We start from the raw sequence: 19082 nt of genomic DNA, 5'->3' as shown, positions 1-19082 counted from the left end.
CCCCGCCCCCTCATCGCCCCCCCCACCCCCCACCCCCATCGCACTCCCCCAACCCCACCAAGTCATTCTAACATTTTTCTCCTTCAACCATTTTCCCTTGTCTACCCAGTAATTCTGGCACTGGTGGGTCTAGGGTATTGTCTTAAGTGCCCCTGCCCTCTAGTGGCAACCATGCAGAACTGAGGGCAGTCAAGTACTGCAAAGCGCCTTAAAGAGGAAACTAAGCAGTCAGTAGCGTAGTTCCATTCCTGAATCAGGAAGATCATGGCAACCCCCTCCAGTATGCATACCTGGAGAATCCCATGGACAGAGGAGCTTGGCGGGCTACAGTCCAAAGGGTCACAAAGAATCGGACAGGATTCACAAAGAACTTGGCACAGCACAGCACAACCCATCTGCTCTTTCGTTCAACCTCTCAATGCACATTACTTGAAAGCCTTTAAGAACATGATGCTTAGCAACTGTTATGTAAGTCAGGAGGCTTGGCTAGCCTTGTGCTTTTAGGACAAATCATCATTTTCTAATAGAGAAATAACCACAACTGATATTAATTGAGCTGAATATATTATTTACATATAATAATATGTATATTATTACATATAATAATAATATGTAATAATTATTACACATAATAATGAATTCTGTGAAATTCTGTGCCAAGCGTGTTACAAACGATACAACTTCATCTGAAGCCAGAGTGAGCTAATTTGATTATAATCCTCGGGAGCAAGAGTTAAGCAGGGATTTGAGAATGCAAAAAAGATCAGTCACAACTTTAGCCATCCACCTCTCTTCAAGCACAGCAAGGTCAGTGCATCTGCCTTGGTGCGCCAGTTCGGGGAGATGTCACATGAAGGAGGTGGAGACATGGTCACACAGAAAGGGGTCCCGCCACGCTGCAAGGAGGCATCCCTTGGCTCTCAGTTTTGCTTTTTAGCAGCTCTCATGAATATCCCAACCAAGACTGCAGGGCAAGAATCCAGAGCCAGGCTCAGCCGTGATGCAAGGCTTCCCTGATTTCTAAATCCAGGGCTTCTCAAGTTGGCAGCAGGACTGGGTTATCCATCAGGCTCAGTCAGCTCTCTTCCTTTAAGCTGCCACTTATTATGGGTTAGGTGTTTTACTTAGGTTGCCTCGTTAGCGTTCCTAAACACTCTATGCCAGAGGAGCTATTACTTTCAATATTTTATAGGTGGAAAGACAGGCACATAGAGGCTGAAGTCACCCAGGAAGGAAGCATCAAGGCCAGGATCTGTGCCCAGGCCATCCCCAGCCTGCCAGTCTTGCTATCCTGTCTCTCCCGTGCTAGCCTGAAGACCTCACAGTTACTGGTATATGCAGAACTACTGGAGTATGGAGGAGACTTAGTGGTAGATGGGGTGTCACAAGTTGGCAGAGGCCATCTGACTTTATTTTTTGTGGACCTAAATTCATTCTGCTAGTATTCACAATCCTTTAATAAATTTTCCAATTAAAATTCACTCTTCATCAATAAATACTTACAATGAGCCCTTGGTCAGGCAATGGAGATACTGTAGACAACAAAAGCAAGCCTTCCCTGCCATTGGGGATTTATAATCCAGTGCGGTGACAAGCCCTGAACTAAAGAATCACCTGAAGACCACATAGTTACAAACGAGAAAGGGCTGTAAAGGAGATGAAGACGGGTTTACATGAGGAGTATCTAGAGGCCTGGCCTAGACTGGAGGACCGGAGAAGATACTCAGATACGAAGGGAGATGAAGAGATGAGCGGAGAGTCCAGCACAGCTAACAGAATACATAGACTTCCTAATGCAGGGAGGTCCCTAGACACCGAAAGGCAACAGACATGGCTGGGGGCACAGTGACAAGGAACAACGAGACTAGAGCTGTAGGCAGGGCTAAAACCATCTACTGCCTTTATTCTATTTCAGACACAAGTACCAAGAAGCTTTACTAACATTCCAAAGCCCCAGCTCAATCTCACATTTCTGTCTTCCAGCAACTAGTGGGCAGCATCTCATTTCACACCATCAGACCCTTTCCTGAAATCTTTAAAGGCAGCAGTCTATTCCCACTTTCTCCTATCTGGCTCAGATCAGTACATTGGACACATAACAAATAATCAAAACATCAGAAGGTATGGTGTAACCAGGGAGTCCTGACCTTTGTGGCAGTCTGCCAAAGCCTATGGACCTTTTCTCAAAATGTTTTTAAAGGTATAAAATAAAATGCATTGGATTCCAAAGAAAACCAATTACATTGAAATACAGTTATCAAAATTGCATATTCACATAATAAATGACGAGATCCAGCAACAAATCTAACCAGTCATTTCGAAGTGCGGATGAGCACGTGGCATTTCTAAGTATCTTCAGTGACTGTGATGTGATATGAAAATAGACCCAACTTCAGTGGGTTACAAAGCTTCAGGTTGCTAATATTGATATCACTTGGTACCTTCATAACTGGAATGCTAAATTTCAGTTAGCTGCATGAAAAATGAAGATTCAGTGTTTTATCATCCAAGTTCCAGGACCCTCTCCAAATTGAGCCATAGAAAGACAGGCAGAAAGGCAGATCATAGAGGGAAGGCAAGAAAAGAAGGCAGATCATTGTCTTATCTTTCTATGAGCACAGCTCAAACATTCAACAAATTTTTTCTTTATGCAAAACCCTGAGACAGATAATATTAATTGCTGGTGCATTTAGTATGCACCTTTAACATTCATGAAAGAATGAATGTAAAGGTCTCCAGGTTCTTGCTGTGGAATTTGGTGGAGACAACAATAACTAACCTGTAGTACACCCACAGGCGAAGTAGAGAATTGTCTGTCTTTAAACTTCACACGGTAACACTTTCTTATTACTCTGCTTCTTTCAGTGAACATTGTGTTCATGATTTACCCATACCGATTCTTATAAATTCCAGTTCATTCATTCCAACCATGTTGTGGAAATACTTTATTTCTCTATTCTCCTTTTGAGGGACATTTAGATTATATTCAATACTGTAATGTTAGATACAAATAATGCAGTAAACCTACTTTTACCTGTCTCTTTGACACTGCATTTGAGAGTCTCTCTAGAGTTTACATCAGGATTCCTTAACAGTACACTACTGTCATTTGAGTCTGAATACTTTTTCGTTGAGAAGGGGTGGGAAGACAGGGTGGACTGCCTGTAGAATGTTTAGTAGCATCCCTGGCCACTATCCACTAGATCCCAGTAGCATCTGTCTCCTCCCCAGTCCAAATCAAAAATATTTCCAGAGCTGCCAAATGTTCCTGGAGGTGGGGGGCGGGGGGAGGAGTACTACCTGTTAACAACCACAGGCATATATATATGCCCAGGGGGGAACTGCTAAGTTGCGAAGTACGAACAAATTTTCCTGTACTTGATGCTGTCAAACCACTCTCCAAAGTGTTAGTTGCTCAGTCTTGTCCTACTCTTTACAACCCTAAGGACTGTAGCCCATCAGGCTCCGCCATCCATGGAATTCTTCAGGCAGGAATACTGGACTGGTTAGCCAGTCCCTGCTCCAAGGAATCTTCCTGACAGACCTAGAGATCGAGCTGGGTCTCCCGTATTATGGGCAGATTTTTACCATCTGAGCCACCATGTGTACTCATACCAGTTGTACCTGAGTCCCCATTTTTCCACATCCCCATGATGCCAGTAGCTTCAGACTTTAGTAATTTGGACAGTCTGATGGATGAGACTTGGTGCTGATATTTATTTTAATTTGCATGCTTATCTTTTATTGTCAAAGATGATCTATTCCTTACACTGATCTAGTCCTTCTTAGAGGCTATGCTGAGGCTTTGTTGACAGTCCCCAAAAAGAAAAGGTGCTAACCCTGCTGGTCCTGCACTGAGAATCTGGAGCTGGAGTCTGCCTGCTGAGCATGCAGCAACAGAACTGGTCCTCCACGCAATCGAAGATTAGGTCCCTCCACCAAGAAGGCTGAGGGAGACCCAAAGAGGATTCTGTGCTGTGGGGAAAGGTAAGCAACTTGCATCTTTTCTAGTCTCGCTGGCCTGGGGAGCAAATAGAGATAAGAAGGTGTATACTAGCACCATTCTTTTTGCAAAAAGGGAAAGGAAATGGCCTTTTTTGCTGGGCACAGAGGAAGAACACCCCCAGTGCCCCACCCAAAGCCCACTCCAGAGCAGCTGTGGTAGCTATAATGACAGTGATGGCATTCCACATCAGTTTTGTGAACAGTGTAAGCAGTGTCAGTGGGCAGGTACAGGTGGGAAAGTATCAGGAACACGAAGTATAAGTGAAAGGCAGCATCAAACGTGAGCAGGAGAGGAGGCCCCTGTGAATACACTGGCATCTCCCCATACTCAGGTCACAAAGCATCAGGCCATGGCTGGTGAACACTGGTGAAGGCAGCAGAGAGGCTGGTTTGTAAGGCCCCATACTCCACCAAGGATGGAAAGGGAGAGGCAAGAGGCCAGCAGATGTGCTAGTTGGAGCAAGGCACACCCACGTATCGGCTCCATTGTCACACCACCAGATCATCCCTTATTGTAAGATAGAAGAGGTGGGGATCCCACAGTCAGTACCCACATCATTTCATGTGTTAGTTGAGCAACCTGGTTAGATTGTAAATTCTTTAAAGGTAGAGATTGTGTCATATAGCCCATAACAGTTAGCACAAAGCTGGGTTCATAAGGCTTAATAACAACTGTTAGAACACATTTTGGGGGGCCAAATGGAAATAGCGGCATAAAATAGATTTAATAGCCTGTTACACACACACACACACACACACACACATTTTTTCCCCCAGAATATAAAGTACCTTCAACAGTATATTCTATTTTCCCAAAATATCTATAAAGTAAGGAGACAGGTCTGATTCACCCATTTTACAGATAGGGTAGTTGAGACCTTATTCACTTGCCCCTAATGGCACAGACTCAACACTGAAACCCAGGTCTACTGGCTTCCCACTGAATTACACCCCAATGCTTTGTGTTGCATCCTTGTGTACCTTGCCTCCTCCCTGTCACCAGCACTTGGGATTACTGAGATGTCCCAGACATGATTGCTTTTGTTCTTAACAACACAACACATCAACAAAGGTCACTTCTGACATCAACAGGGCACGGCAGGTGATGGAACATGGCAGAATGACCACCAGGGGTCCGTGAGCACTGAATTGCCAGCCTTTGTGTTCACTGAAGAAAATCTATGGACCAGTGTGTAGCATTTGGAGGAGAAGCAAAGACTGCAGAAGAGGTGAGTTTCTGAGAAGACAAGAAAGGACTTCAGTAGAAGAGATTTAGGAAAAAGAATCAAATCTTGGTGTTAATGTAAGTATATGGAGAGATCAGGTAAGGGCACTTCAGAAGTCCATGAAAGAAGGAGAATGTTAAATCCTATAAAATGGGATTATTGTAAATCTTCAGATGCTGCTGTTCTAAAATTTTTGAAAGGGACGAATTTGAATAAAGTTCTTGAGGAAAAAAATAATCCTATCTTGCCAATAGGTCTCTCCCTTTATAAAATTCATGAGCTAAAAGCAGGATCCATGTGAATGCTGGGGGCTATGAGAACGTGCTAAGTGTTAACTTGGATCTTAAATTGCTTTAATGATAGAAATTTTACATGTTCCTAGAATCTAGGTGTTACCTCTAGCACCTAAACCAAGAATGGAGGACTGACAGTAAACGTGGGAAAGGAACACTCCTTCTTTCGTTATTAATACCTAAAATAATATAATTTATTAGGCATTATGTCAGACGTTTGTCATAATAATGCTAGGAAGTAGGTGCTACCACCATTAGCATTTTCCGTTGGTAGAAACTGAGGTTCAGAGAGGTTAAGAATCTGCTCAAGGTCACACAGCCAGTAAAAGGCAGATCTGGAATCGTACGCTGTCGCCGTCTCTAGAGTCTTAATCTTGTTGCTACTGTACTAAATTCTTTGAATCTGTACGTGTGTGTATGTTTGTGTGCATCGAGGTGGGGAACAAGGTTATTCGAAATGCTTTATCTTACCGAGTTCACAATGTATATCCTCAGAAATGCATACTCTACTAAGTCTAGGAGGCTGCTGCCAATAAGGTACTGTGTAATAAAACGGATGGTTAATTTGGTTTTAGAAGGTGGGTGAGACACAGAAGGGCGTGCACACAGACAAGAAGACAGAAGGGCCCTAGTGACAAACGTGGGAAAACAAATGCTCAGATCCGGAGGGGCTTTGGAAAGACGGCCGAGGAAGTTCCATAAACCCAGAACTTCCAGAATGACTCAGAAAAGCCTGCACCAGCCTTGCCGTCCGTCAGGCTGTGGGGGACGTCTGAGAAACGAGGGAGACTTTCAGACTGAAGAGCCTGAGACGCTCCGGCAGCAGCAGCAGGAGGGAGGGGGCGGGCACAGCGGCCCCCGCCGGCCCCCGCCGGCCCGTCCCTCTCTCTCCCGCTCCGTTAACTCCTCTCCCAGACCGCGGGCGTCGGGGAGGGCTTTGATTGGTTCGCTCTGCCCCCCGGCCAGCCAATCAGCAGCTTGTTGCCGAGCTGCCCAGAGTGGGCGGAAGCTGCGGCGCCTGTCCTGTTGCCAAACTAGGAAAACCGAGTAGCGAGCGCGTTTCGCAGCTTGTCTAGGTCTTAGCCAACTTCTCGTAGGGACTGAGTGACGTGCTGAGTGGCCGCGGGCTCCTCCCTCGCCCCACATCCGGGAGGGAGGTAGGCAGACACCTGCCGGCCCTCACGCCCGCGCCCGGCCCGCCCTTACGCCCGCGCCCTCACGCCCGTACCCGGCCGCAGCTCGCCATCGCTGGGGATGTGTGAGTCCGCGCAGCCCTCGCGGTAGTCCGCGGCTGTCCCTGGGTGACAGGCGTCACCGTTGTCCCCGGCGTGTTGAGAGTGGAAAACTGTGTCGCTGGAAGGTGCAGAAAGCAGCCCACCCCCGACGTTTGAGGCTGACCACACCGAGAAGTGAGGACAGGCTGAGGTACATTACACTGTGCCCCACGGTGAAAAGGACCCCCTCATTTCTCGTGCCTTTGTGGTCTCGGCAGGGCTAATGAGAGTGAGAAGAGCCTCAAGAAGCAGAATTATATCTCAGGTCCCCTAGCCATTTGAATTTGTCATCCCGTCAATAAATTACTGCTAACAATAATGCCCAAACTGCCGCGAAGTAAGGGTCTGGACCGGAGGGTATCAGAGCTCCAGACCTGGAGCTGTGTACTCGTCCTGGTGAAGGTGGAAGGGGGTGCAGGTGAGACAGGGGGGCTACCCAAACAAAACTACTATTTTAGCAATAGCAAAAACCACACTTCCAACCATAGCTCATTACAAATGGGAGAACGGGTGGAAGCAAATAACACCTTCATCAAATTCCCGGTTTCACTCAGTTCCCATTGTGTAGCCTGTATGAATGCCTCCTGATCTGGTAATGGTAATGACAATAATATTTAATAACATTTATTGTGTGCTTACAAAGAGCCAGACATTCTTCTAAATGCTTTACCTATATTAATGCCCTCAACCATACTGATGGAACAATTTTTTATCCTCATTGTAAAGATGAGAAAACAGGCATTGAGAAATAACTTACTTATAGTCTCAGAGCTAGTACATGGCGAAGCTGAATTCAAATTGCATCTAACTAGTATGTTTCTTCTTAGGCACCTAGGGCCCCTATGTTCTGGGGGACATATGCTGCCTTTTGAAGCAGTGTGTGCTCCCAAAAGCAGGACCTCCAATTATTTGCTTTCTCAGTATTTCGATAGATTCACTGTATGGTCTCACTTTATAAAATGAAACTAGATAAATGGTGAATTTTGTTGCAGAAGTTTTACCACAGAAAGAAAGGAAAAATCCTCCTATCCATCTGCCTAGTCCCGGTCACCACTGAACCAATCTGGAGCCTCCCTAAGTGCTGTTAGGTTGGTGCAAACATAATCGCAGTTTTGGACTGTGAATTTTAAATCATTATAACTAGGCTCAAATACATCTTTATTAATCAAAATAGGGACCATTATAATCAACACATTTTTGCTAATGAGAAATAAGTTTGTTTATTCCTGTAGCATAAAAATCCGTGCTTTAGGATTTCATGATCTTTTGGAAAGCATTTTCTGCATCCTGCTGGTTGTAGAAGCATTTTCTTTGCAAAAAGTTTTCAAGATGCTTGAAGAAGTGGTAGTCAATTGGCAAGAGGTCAGATGAATGTGGAGACAAGGCAAACTCTGTAGCCCAATTCGTTCAACTTCTGAAGCATTGGTTGTGCAACATGTGGTTGGATGTTCTGGAGAAAAATTGGGCCCTTCTGTTGACCAATGCTAGCTGCAGGCATTGCAGGTTTTGGTGCATCTCATTGATTTGCTTAGCATACTTCTCAGATGTAATGGTTTTGATGGAATTCAGGCAGCGCTAGTGGCTCAGACTGGCGGCAGACCACCAGTGACCACGACCTTTTTCTGGTGCAAGTTTGGCTTTAGGAAATGCTTTGGAGCCTCTTCTTGGTCCAGCAACTGAGTCAGTTGGTGCTGGTTGTCATATAAAATCCACTTTTTGTTGCACATCACAATCTGATCAAGAAATGTGTTGTTGTTGTTTCATAGAATAACAGATGACACTTCAAAAAAAAAAAGATTTTTTTGATTTGTGGCACCCCATTCCAGTACTCTTGACTGGAAAATCCCATGGATGGAGGAGCCTGGTAGGATGCAGTCCATGGGGTCGCTAAGAGTCAGACATGACTGAGCGACTTAACTTTCACTTTTCACTTTCATGCATTGGAGAAGGAAAGGGCAACCCACTCCAGTGTTCTTGCCTGGAGAAGCCCAGGGACGGGGGAGCCTGGTGGGCTGCTGTCTATGGGGTCGCACAGAGTCGGAAACGACTGAAGTGACTTAGCAGCAGCAGCATGAGGCACCCACTTATCAAGCTTTTTCACCTTTCCAATTTGCTTCAAATGCCGAATGACAATAGAATGGTCAACACTGAGTTCCTTGGCAACTTCTCATGTAGTTACGAAAGGATCAGTTCTGATGATTCTGGGAACTGTTTGCTGTCAACTGCTGATGGCCCGCCACTATGCTCCTCATTTTCAAGGTTCTTGTCTCCTTTGCAAAACTTCTTGAACCACACACTGTATGTTTATTAGCAGTTCCTGGGCCAAATGCATTGTTGATGTTGCAAGTTGTCTCCACTGCTTTATGACCCATTTTGAGCTCAAAAAAATTGCTCGTATTTGCTTTTTGTCTAACTTCATTTCCCTAGTCTAAAATAAATATAAAATAAACAGCAAATAATGTCATTAGCAAAAAAGCATAAAGTGAGAAATGTGCATTAAAATGATGTATAACAACCACATTTATTTAAGAATGTATTCCAGATGAGGAGAACAAGATGGCAGAAGAGTAGGTGGACATGGAGTCCATCTTTCTCCATGGATACATCAGGAATACACTTTCAGACACAGAAGTACTTTCAGAACAACAGCTGAGAGCAGACAGGAGTACATGACCACTGGAAAGGAATATATAGACCCACGAAAAACTCGGGAGGATGAAGGAACCAGGGGGAGAAACAGGAGTGTTAGTAGGACTGGACCTGCCCTTGGCGGGTGGGGGAACTGAAGCAGGGGTCCCATCCCCACAGCGGGGCAATTGTCAGAGTCAGAGTAGAAAGATTTAAGGCTGGGAGTGAAACAGCTGACCTGTGGCAGCCTAAATGGAATGAGAATCAGACAGTCCTTGCCACGGCCATAGAAACCCTGGACAGGGACGCGGGTCCTCTGGAAGGCACAGCGGCTGGGAGCTGAAGTTTAGGGATTGTTGAGCAGTCCCATGGCGAGGGCTGCTGTTGGCTGTGGAGAGATGGATGAAGGGGATGTGAGGGAGGAGACTGTGGTGGGAAATGCCTGTGGAGGAAAGCTGGGAAGCCATGGAAGCAAGGCAATACTGCTAAGTCACACGTAGAGGGTGGAACCATCACCATAGCCTCTCTCCCCCCAGATGCCAGGATTGGCAGCTGAGCACTAGAGAGGCTGGCTGGCCCATCAAACGTCTGACACACTGAACTACAGAGCAGGACCCTACCCAGGGTGCTCCTTTAAGTGACTGATGCGCCAAACTACAGAGTAGGACCCCAGCCAGGGCGGCCCTTGTATGTGCCTGATGTGCTGAACAACAGAGAAGGACCCCAGGCGAGGGAGCCCTCTAAGTGCCTGAATAGGCGGAGCTATGGAGAAAGACTGGCCAAAGAGGCCTTTTGATTGCCAGCTACCAAAGGCTCGAAAAAAGACTCCAATAGGGCCATAACTCCTGTGGCGGAGGCAGTCCGTGCCCCTACATACTTGGTGCTGCCAGGGTCCCCGTGACCCAAGCAGCTGCACCATCTACATGCTCACAGGGGCAGAGCTGCCACAAACAAAAAAAGTCTTCTGTCTATGCACACTGGGTCATGTCGGTCGTGTCCAGCTCTTTAGACCCTCTGGACTGTGGCCTGCCAGGCTTCTGTGTCAGTGGGCTTCTCCAGGCAAGAATACTGGAGCGTATTGGCCACTACTGGTTGCCATACCCTCCTAGAGCACTATATTTCCTGCTGTCCTAGCTGCCAACTTCCCTGAGTACCTGGTGTTGCCAGAACCCTTGTGACCCAAGCAGCTGTACCACGTCCACACCTGGCCTTCACAGGGGCAAACCCAAGCCATCTAGGACAGCCTCAGGTGCTAAACCCCAGTGGATGACCCACATGCAGAGGTGGAAATAAAACCATGATTGAAACCCAGGGGTGGTGTGACTAAGGAAGAAGACCCAAAACCTTCCCACCAGCTGTACAAGTAGCAGATCAACTAGGCAGACTCTGTGTCTATGGAATATATAAAAGAATATTGAGAGTGCTCACAAAAGAAAACGCACTAGCTCTGATACCTGTGGACATTGGAGGCAAGAACATAGGAGTAGCACCAGATTAGAATCTGAGCTGTCCCCACAGCAGGTCCAGAGACCAAGACAGTGTTGGAAGGCACCCTAAGGGAGCGAGGTGGACTGTGACTTCCAGGGAGGGAAAGGACCCTGACAGCAGTGACTCAAGAAAAATATTTACTATTGACTTGTTCTGCAGTTTCTTTAGGATTTTTTTTCTTTTTCTTTTTTTTCCTCTGTTGTAGTTGTTGATTTTATTAGCACTATGGAATCTCATTAAGGTTTTGAGGTTTTTTTTTCAATTACACTTTTTCTTGTTGTTATAAACTTCTGCCTCTATGTTGGCCTTTTGCAGTTCTATGGATTTTTCCTTTTATTTATTTTTTTTCCTACTTTTTTTTTCTCTTTCTATATTTTAATTAAAAAAAATTTTAAACCTATTATTTTTTCTACATTTATTCCTTTGTTTGCTTTTCCTACTGTTCTCTTCCCCTTGCAGTTAATCTTTAATGTATATAAATCTTCTTTATCTACCTCTATTTAACTTTGCATATCTATTCTTTCTTTACTTTCTTTGCTTTCCTCTCAACATATTTGTTAGTTAGTTAGTTTATTTTTAATTGCTTTATTCCCCACTTGGCACCTTGCTTTAGTTTTGTCTTCCAGTTTGTGCTTTAGTTAGTTTTGTTCTTAACTGGTAGATATCATTTTTGGTTTCCTTTGTTTGCTGGGTCAATCTGTTGTACTTTATTTTTGTTGGACTGTTTTGATTTTGTTTATGGGTGTATATATGTATATTCCATTATGGTAAGTATTACTTGCCTGATTCTATAACTGCCATTTGTCTGGGGTTCACCTTTGGTTTCTCATTTTTGGGTATTTGCTTTAATCTCACTTAATGTCATAACAAACCACTTGTGGAATCTTCATTCCTGACCAGAGACCAAGCCCTGAACCTTTGGAGTGGGAGCACTGACTCCAAGACCCTAGACTACCAGAGAACTAACCGGCGGGAGTATCAAATAATGAGAACTCCCACAAAGGAAACCACTTGAATACAAGGCCTGGCATCACCCAACCAAAAGTAGCACTGTGTGCAGGATGCCTCATCCAAACAACAAACACAACAAAAATACAAACCCAGTCATCAGCAGACAGGATTATCACCTCACTCAGCCCTGCCCATCAGAGGAAAAAAAACAAAACAAAACAAAACTCAGCACAAACCTCTCCCTATACGAAGCTTACACAAACCACTGGACCAACTTTAGGAGGGCAGAAACCAAAAGGAAGAAAGAATTCAACCTTGAAGCCTGGGAAAAGGAGACCTCAAACACAATAAGTTTTTTTTTTTTTTTTTAATGAAAAGGCAGAGAAATACAGCACAAATGAAGGAACAAACTAGAAGCACAGAAGCCCAGATAAATGAAGAGGAAATGTGCAAACTACTTGAAAAAGAATTCAGATTAATGATAGTAAAGATGATCAAAAACCTTGAAAACAGAATGGAGAAAACGCAAGTATCAATTAACAAAGACCTAGAAGAATTAAAGAAGAAACATACACAGACAAACAACGCAATTACTGAAATTAAAAATACTCTAAAAGGAATCAATAGCAGATTATCTAAAGAAGAAGAACGGATCAGTGAGCTGAAAGATAAAATGGTGGAAATAACTGCTGAGAAGCAGAATAAAGTAAAAAGAATGAAAGGAACTGAGGATAGTCTCAGAGACCTCTGGGACAATATTAAACGCACCAACATTCAAATTATAGGGATCCCAGAAGAAGAGAGAAAGAAAGGGTATGCAAAAATTTCTGAAGAGATTATAATTGAAAATTTCCCCAACATGGAAAAAGAAATAGCCAATCAAGTCCAAGAGGCACAAAAAGTCCCATACAGGATAAACCCAAGTAGAAACACGTCAAGACACATGCTAATCAAACTAATAAGATTAAACACAAAGAATAGTAAAAGCAGCAAGGGAAAAGCAACAAGTAGCATATAAGGAAAACCGCATATATTTAACAGATAATCTTTCAGCAGAAACTCTGCATGCCAGAAGGGAATGGCAGGATGTATTTAAAGTACTGAAAGGGGAAAAATCTACAACATGGATTACTGAAACTGGTAAGGATCTCATTCAAAATTGATGAAGAAATCAAAAGCTTTTCAGACAAGCAAAAGTTAAGAGAATTCAGTACCACCAAACCAGCTTTACAACAATTGTTAAAGGGACTTACATAGTCAGGAAATACAAGAGAAGAAAAAGATCTGCAAAATCAAACCCCAAACAATTTTTTAAAAATGGCAATAGGAACATATATATCAATAATTACTTTAAATGTAAATGGTTAAATGCTCCAACCAAAAGACACAGACTGGCTGACTGGATACAAAAACAAGACCCATATATATGCTGTCTACAAGAAACCCACTTCAGACCTCAAGACACAGATAGACTGAAAGTGAGAGGATGGAAAAATATATTCCATGCAAATGGGAAGCAAAAGAAAGCTGGAGTAGCAATCCTCATATCAGACAAAATAGACCTTAAAATAAAGAAGATTACAAGAGATAAGGAAGGACACTACATAACAACCAAGGGATCAATCCAAAAGGAAGAAATAACAATTGTAAATAACTATGCACCCAACATAGGAGCACCTCAATACATAAGACAAACACTAACAGACATAAAAGGAGAAATTGACAGTAACACAGTAATAGTAGGAGACTCTAATACCACACTAACACCAGTGGACAGATCATCAACCCAGAAAATTAGTAAGGAAACACAAGTCTTAAATGATACATTAGATGAGATGGATCTCATTGATATCTTCAGGACATTCCATCCAAATGCAGAAGAATCCATCTTCTTCTCAAGTGCACATGGAACATTCTCCAGGATAGACCACCTCTTGGGTAACAAATCAAATATCAGTAAATTTAAGATAATTGAAATTATATCAAGCATCTTTTCCAACTTCAACACTATGAGACTAGATATCAATTACAAGGAAAAAAAACTGTAAAAAACACCAACACATGGAGATTAAACAATACACTTCTAGATAATGAACAGCTTACTGAAGAAATCAAAAGGGGAATCAAGTAATTCCTAGAAACAAATGACAATGAAAATACAACTCAAAACCTGTGGGGTACAGCAAAAGCAGTTCTAAGAGGGAAGTTTATAGCAATACACTCCTACCTCAAGAAACAAGAAAAACATCAAATAGACAACCTAACTTTACACCTAAAACAACTGGAAAAAGAAGAACAACAACAAAAAACAAAATTAGCAAAAGGAAACAAATCATAAAGATCAGAACAGAAATAAGTGAAAAAGAAATGAAAGATATAATAGTAAAGATTAATAAAACTAAAATCTGGTTCTTTGAGAGATAAACAAAATTGACAAACCTTTAGCCAGACTCATCAAGAAAAAAAGAACGAGAATCAAATCAACAAAATTATAATTGAAAAAGGAGAGGTTACAACAGACAATGCAGAAATACAAAAGATTATAAGAGATTATTATGAACAACTATATTACCATAAAATGGATAATTGGAAGAAATGGACAGATTGTTAGAAAAGTTCAATCTTCCAAGACTGAACCAGGAAGAAATAGAAATTATGAACAACCCAATTATAAGCACTGAAATTGAAGCTGTGATCAAAAAACAAAAGCCCAGGATCAGATGGGTTCACATGAGAATTCTACCAAAAATTTGGAGAGAAGTTAATGCCTGTTTTAAAAGTCTTTAAAAAATTGCAGAGGAAGAAACACTTCCAAACTCATTCTATGAGGCCACCATCAGCCTGATACCAAAACCAGACAAAGACAACTCAAATAAAGAAAACTACAGGCCAGTGTCACTGATGACCATAGGTGCAAAAGTCCTCAACAAAATTTTACCAAACAGAATTCAACAACACATTGAAAAGCTCATACACCATGATCAAGTTGGGTTTATTCCAGGGATGCAAGGATTCTTCACTATATGCAAATCAATCAATGTGATACACCATATTAACAAATTGAAAGATAAAAATCATATGATAATCCCAATAGATGCAGAAAATGCCTTTGACAAAATTCAGCACTCATTTATAATTAAAACTCTTCAAAAAATGGGCATAGAATGAATCTACCTCAACATAGTAAAGGCCATATATGATAAGCCCACAGCAAGCAAACATTATTCTTAATGGTGAAAACTGAAAGCATTCCCTCTAAGATCAGGAACAAGACAAGGGTGTCCAATTTCACCACTACTATTCAACATAGTAGTGGTGAGTCCTAGTTTTTTTTTTTTTTGAAGTCCTAGTTACACAGTAATCAGAGAAGAAAAAGAAATAAAAGGGATCTAGATCAGAAAAGAAGTAAAGCTCTCACTGTTTGCAGATGACATGCTACTGTACATAGAAAACCCTAAAGATAGTATCAGAAAATTGCGAGAGCTAATCAGTGAATTTAGCAAAGTTGCAGGATACAAAATCAGTACACAGAAATCACTTGCATTCCTATATACTAACAATGACAAATCAAAAAGAGAAATTAAGGAATCAATCCCTTTCATCATTGCAACAAAAAATTAAATATCTAGGAATAAACTTATCTAAGGAGACAAAAGAACTGTACACAGAAAATTATAACACACTGATGAAAGAAATCAAAGATGACATAAACAGATGGAAAGATATTCCATGTCCCTGGGTAGGAAGAATCAATATTATGAAAATGACTATACTACGAAATGTAATCTACAGATTCAGTGTGATCCCTATCAAAGTACCAATGGCATTTTTCACAGAACTAGAACAAAAAAGTAAGACCTGAATAGCCAAAGCAGTACTGAGAAAGAAGGATGGAGCTGGAGGAATCAACCTTCTTGACTCCAGATTATACTACAAAGCTACAGTTGAGACAACACGGTACTGGCACAAAAACAGAAATATAGACCAATGGAACAAGATAGAAAACCCAGAAATAAACCCACGCACCTATGGGTACCTTATCTTTGACAAAGGAGGCAAGAATATATAATGGGGCAAAGACAGCCTCTTCAATGGTGCTAGGAAAACTGGATAGCTACATGTAAAAGAATGAAATTAGAACACTTCCTAACACCATACACAAAGATAAGCTCAAATGGATTAAAGACATAAATGTAAGACCAGAAACTATAAAACTCTCAAAGGAAAACATAGGCAGAACACTCGATGGAATAAATCAAAGCAAGATCCTCTATGACTCACCTCCTAGAGTAATGGAAATATAAACAAAAGTAAACAAGTGGGATGTAATTAAACGCTTATGCACAGTAAAGGAAACTATAAGCAAGGTGAAAAGACAACCCTCAGAATGGGAGAAAATAATAGCAAATGAAACAACTGACAAAGGATTAATTTCCAAAATATACAAGTAGCTCATAAAACTCAATACCAGAAAAACAAACAACCCAATCAAAAAGTGGGAAACCGACCTAAACAGACATTTCTCCAAAGACATACAGATGGCCAAGAAACACATGAAAAGATGCTCAACATCGTTCATTATTAGAAAAACCAAATCAAAACTGCAGTGAGATATCACCTAACACTGGTCAGAATGGCCATTAACCAAAAGTTTACAAACAATAAATGCTAGAGGGTGTGAAGAACAAGGGAATGCTCTTGCACTGTTGGTGGCAATGTAAATTGATACAGCCACTAAGGAAGATGGTTTGGAGATTCCTTAAAAAACTAGGAATAAAACCACCACATGACCCAGCAATCCCACTCCTGGGCATATACCCTGAGGAAACCAAAATTGAAAAAGACACATGTATCCCATTGTTCATTGCAGCACTATTTACAATAGCTAGAACATGGAAGCAACCTAGATGCCTATCGACAGATGAATGGATAAAGAAGTTGTGGTATATATAAACAATGGAATATTACTCAGCCATAAAAAAGGAATGCATTTGAGTTCTAATGAAGTGTATACAGATGGAGAAGTGTAAACAGATGGAGAGATATTTCATGTTCCTGGGTAGGAAGAATCAATCTTATGAAAATGACTATACTACCAAATGTAATCCACAGATTCAGTGTGATCCCTGTCAAATTACAAATGGCATTTTTCACAGAACTAGAATAAAAAATTTCAGCACTAGAGCCTGTTATACAGAGTGAAGTAAGTCAGAAAGAGAAAGATAAATATCATATAATAATGCGTATATATATGGAGTCTAGAAAGACGGTACCAAAGAATTTATTTGCAGGGCAGCAATGGAGAAACAGACATGGAGAACAGACTTATGGACATGGGCAGAGGGGAGGAGAGGGTGAGCTGTATGGAGAGAGTAACATGGAAACTTATGTTACCATATGTAAAATAGATAGCCAATGGGAATTTGCTGTGTGTCTCAGGAAACTCAAACAGGGGCTCTGTACCAACCTAGAGGGGAGGGGTGGAGAAGGAGATGGGAGGGAGGTTCAAGAGGGAGGGAATACCTATGGCTGATTCACGTTGACGTTTGGCAGAAGACAACAAAATTCTGTAAAGCAATTATCCTTCAATTAAAAAATAAATTAATTAAAAAATAAAATAGAAAAAAAAAGAATGTATTCCAATATCAGACGGCAAATTTCAACTGTCAAAACTGCAATTACTTTTGCACTAACCTAATAGAGAAGGGGTAATCCCCTTCACTTCACAATTTCATTGTGTGTTTCCAAAATATATACCTCTTAGGGCTGATATGAATTTTGAAGTTGAGGCGTGGTGGGCAGGAGTGCAGAAAGGAGAGAGACCTGCCCCAGTTGGTGTAGGGAAAGGTTATGTGCAGGGCCTCCTTGGGTCTGGAGGGCAATCTCTGTTTCACTTCCCCTCCCCTATTCTCTTAGTTCCTGAGCTCTGACCTCTGGTTCAGCCCTCCTAAACTCTCCTACCCCCACCCTCACCCATCCTGCACCTGGTTCCCAGGTTCCCAGCAGCTTGGGCACACCATCTGCCTATCCCCCTCTTCCCCAGGGTTTTGGTTCCTTTTATTGAGACCTTTAAATAATTAAATGCCCTAACGCCTTCCACATACTGATCCCAGTCCCTGACCTGGGGTGTTATTCAAAGACCAGGAGCTGGGCTGAAAGACTGCCAACCCCACCACCTCTATTCAATTCCCTTTTTTTTTTTTTCCTGCTCAGCTGCTGGGTGGCTAATGGGTCTTTCCTCATGCTCTGGCTGCTCCAGCTGCCAGGCCTTGTACACACAGAAACCAAACAGAAAGAAAAATTCTGTAAGGGTGGTCCCACCTCAACCTGGGAAACGAATAGGAAGAGAGGGTAGACAGAGAGACAGAAAAGACCAGGGCAGCTTTTCCTGCTCCTCATCCCTGCAAAGGAGCCGGGGCCACCCCTTCTCCAAGCAGGGAGCTGCTTGGCCAAAGCGGAGGTGAAGGGGTGTGTGAAGAGGGAAGAGGGCTGGGGTTGTCAGTCATTAGGGTGTCTGGGGGCTTGGGCAGCTTCCTCGTGTCAATCACCCTGATGAATCACTGAAAGTTTGCTCCAGACACAAAGCAGCTGCTTCTCTCCCCCCACTGCCTCCCTCCGCTGCCCACGGACTGCAGCCCCACCCGCAGTCGACCAAACAAAAGGCCAGAGCCCAGTGGTGCGTGAAGGAGTGAATGGGCAAGGCCATCCGCGCAGCCGTCCCACCAGACAGATGGCAGCAGTGGCCCCACACGGGCTTCAAGCCTCTTTTCATCCATCTGCCAGTCATAATGGAGAACGGCCTCTGCCCCTCCAGAGTGCATCAGCTCCTCAGAGCTAGCCCAAAGACAGACAGCGGGTGGGGTGGGGTAGGGGGAGAGGCTGGCGGAAGCCGGAGGTGAGAGGGGAACGGACCCTGGATGTGTGGCTGGAAAAGAAAATGCGTTATTCAGAGTGCTGACGCTGCGGCCAGCCAGCCCATCTGCTGTCCTTTGGGGTGCTCTACCCCACGCTCCTCCTCTGCTTCTGGCCAGCTCTGTGCAGGGCCAGGCCCTGGAAGCGAGGCTTCGCTTTGGGGCAGCAGTGCTACACTGTGGTAGCTTGGGGCCTTGTGCTTGGAAGATTTTCGTTCAGTAAAAATGCCTTGACTGGGCGTTGTTTTGCCTCTTAAAAAATAGGGCTGAATGGAAAAACCCAAGACTTTGGGAACAGGTGGAGAA

Source organism: Bos javanicus, chromosome 16, assembly GCF_032452875.1.
Source record: "Bos javanicus breed banteng chromosome 16, ARS-OSU_banteng_1.0, whole genome shotgun sequence".
NCBI lineage: Eukaryota > Metazoa > Chordata > Mammalia > Artiodactyla > Bovidae > Bos > Bos javanicus.
The sequence above is the reverse complement of the archived record's forward strand: the minus strand, read 5'-3'. Positions refer to the sequence as shown.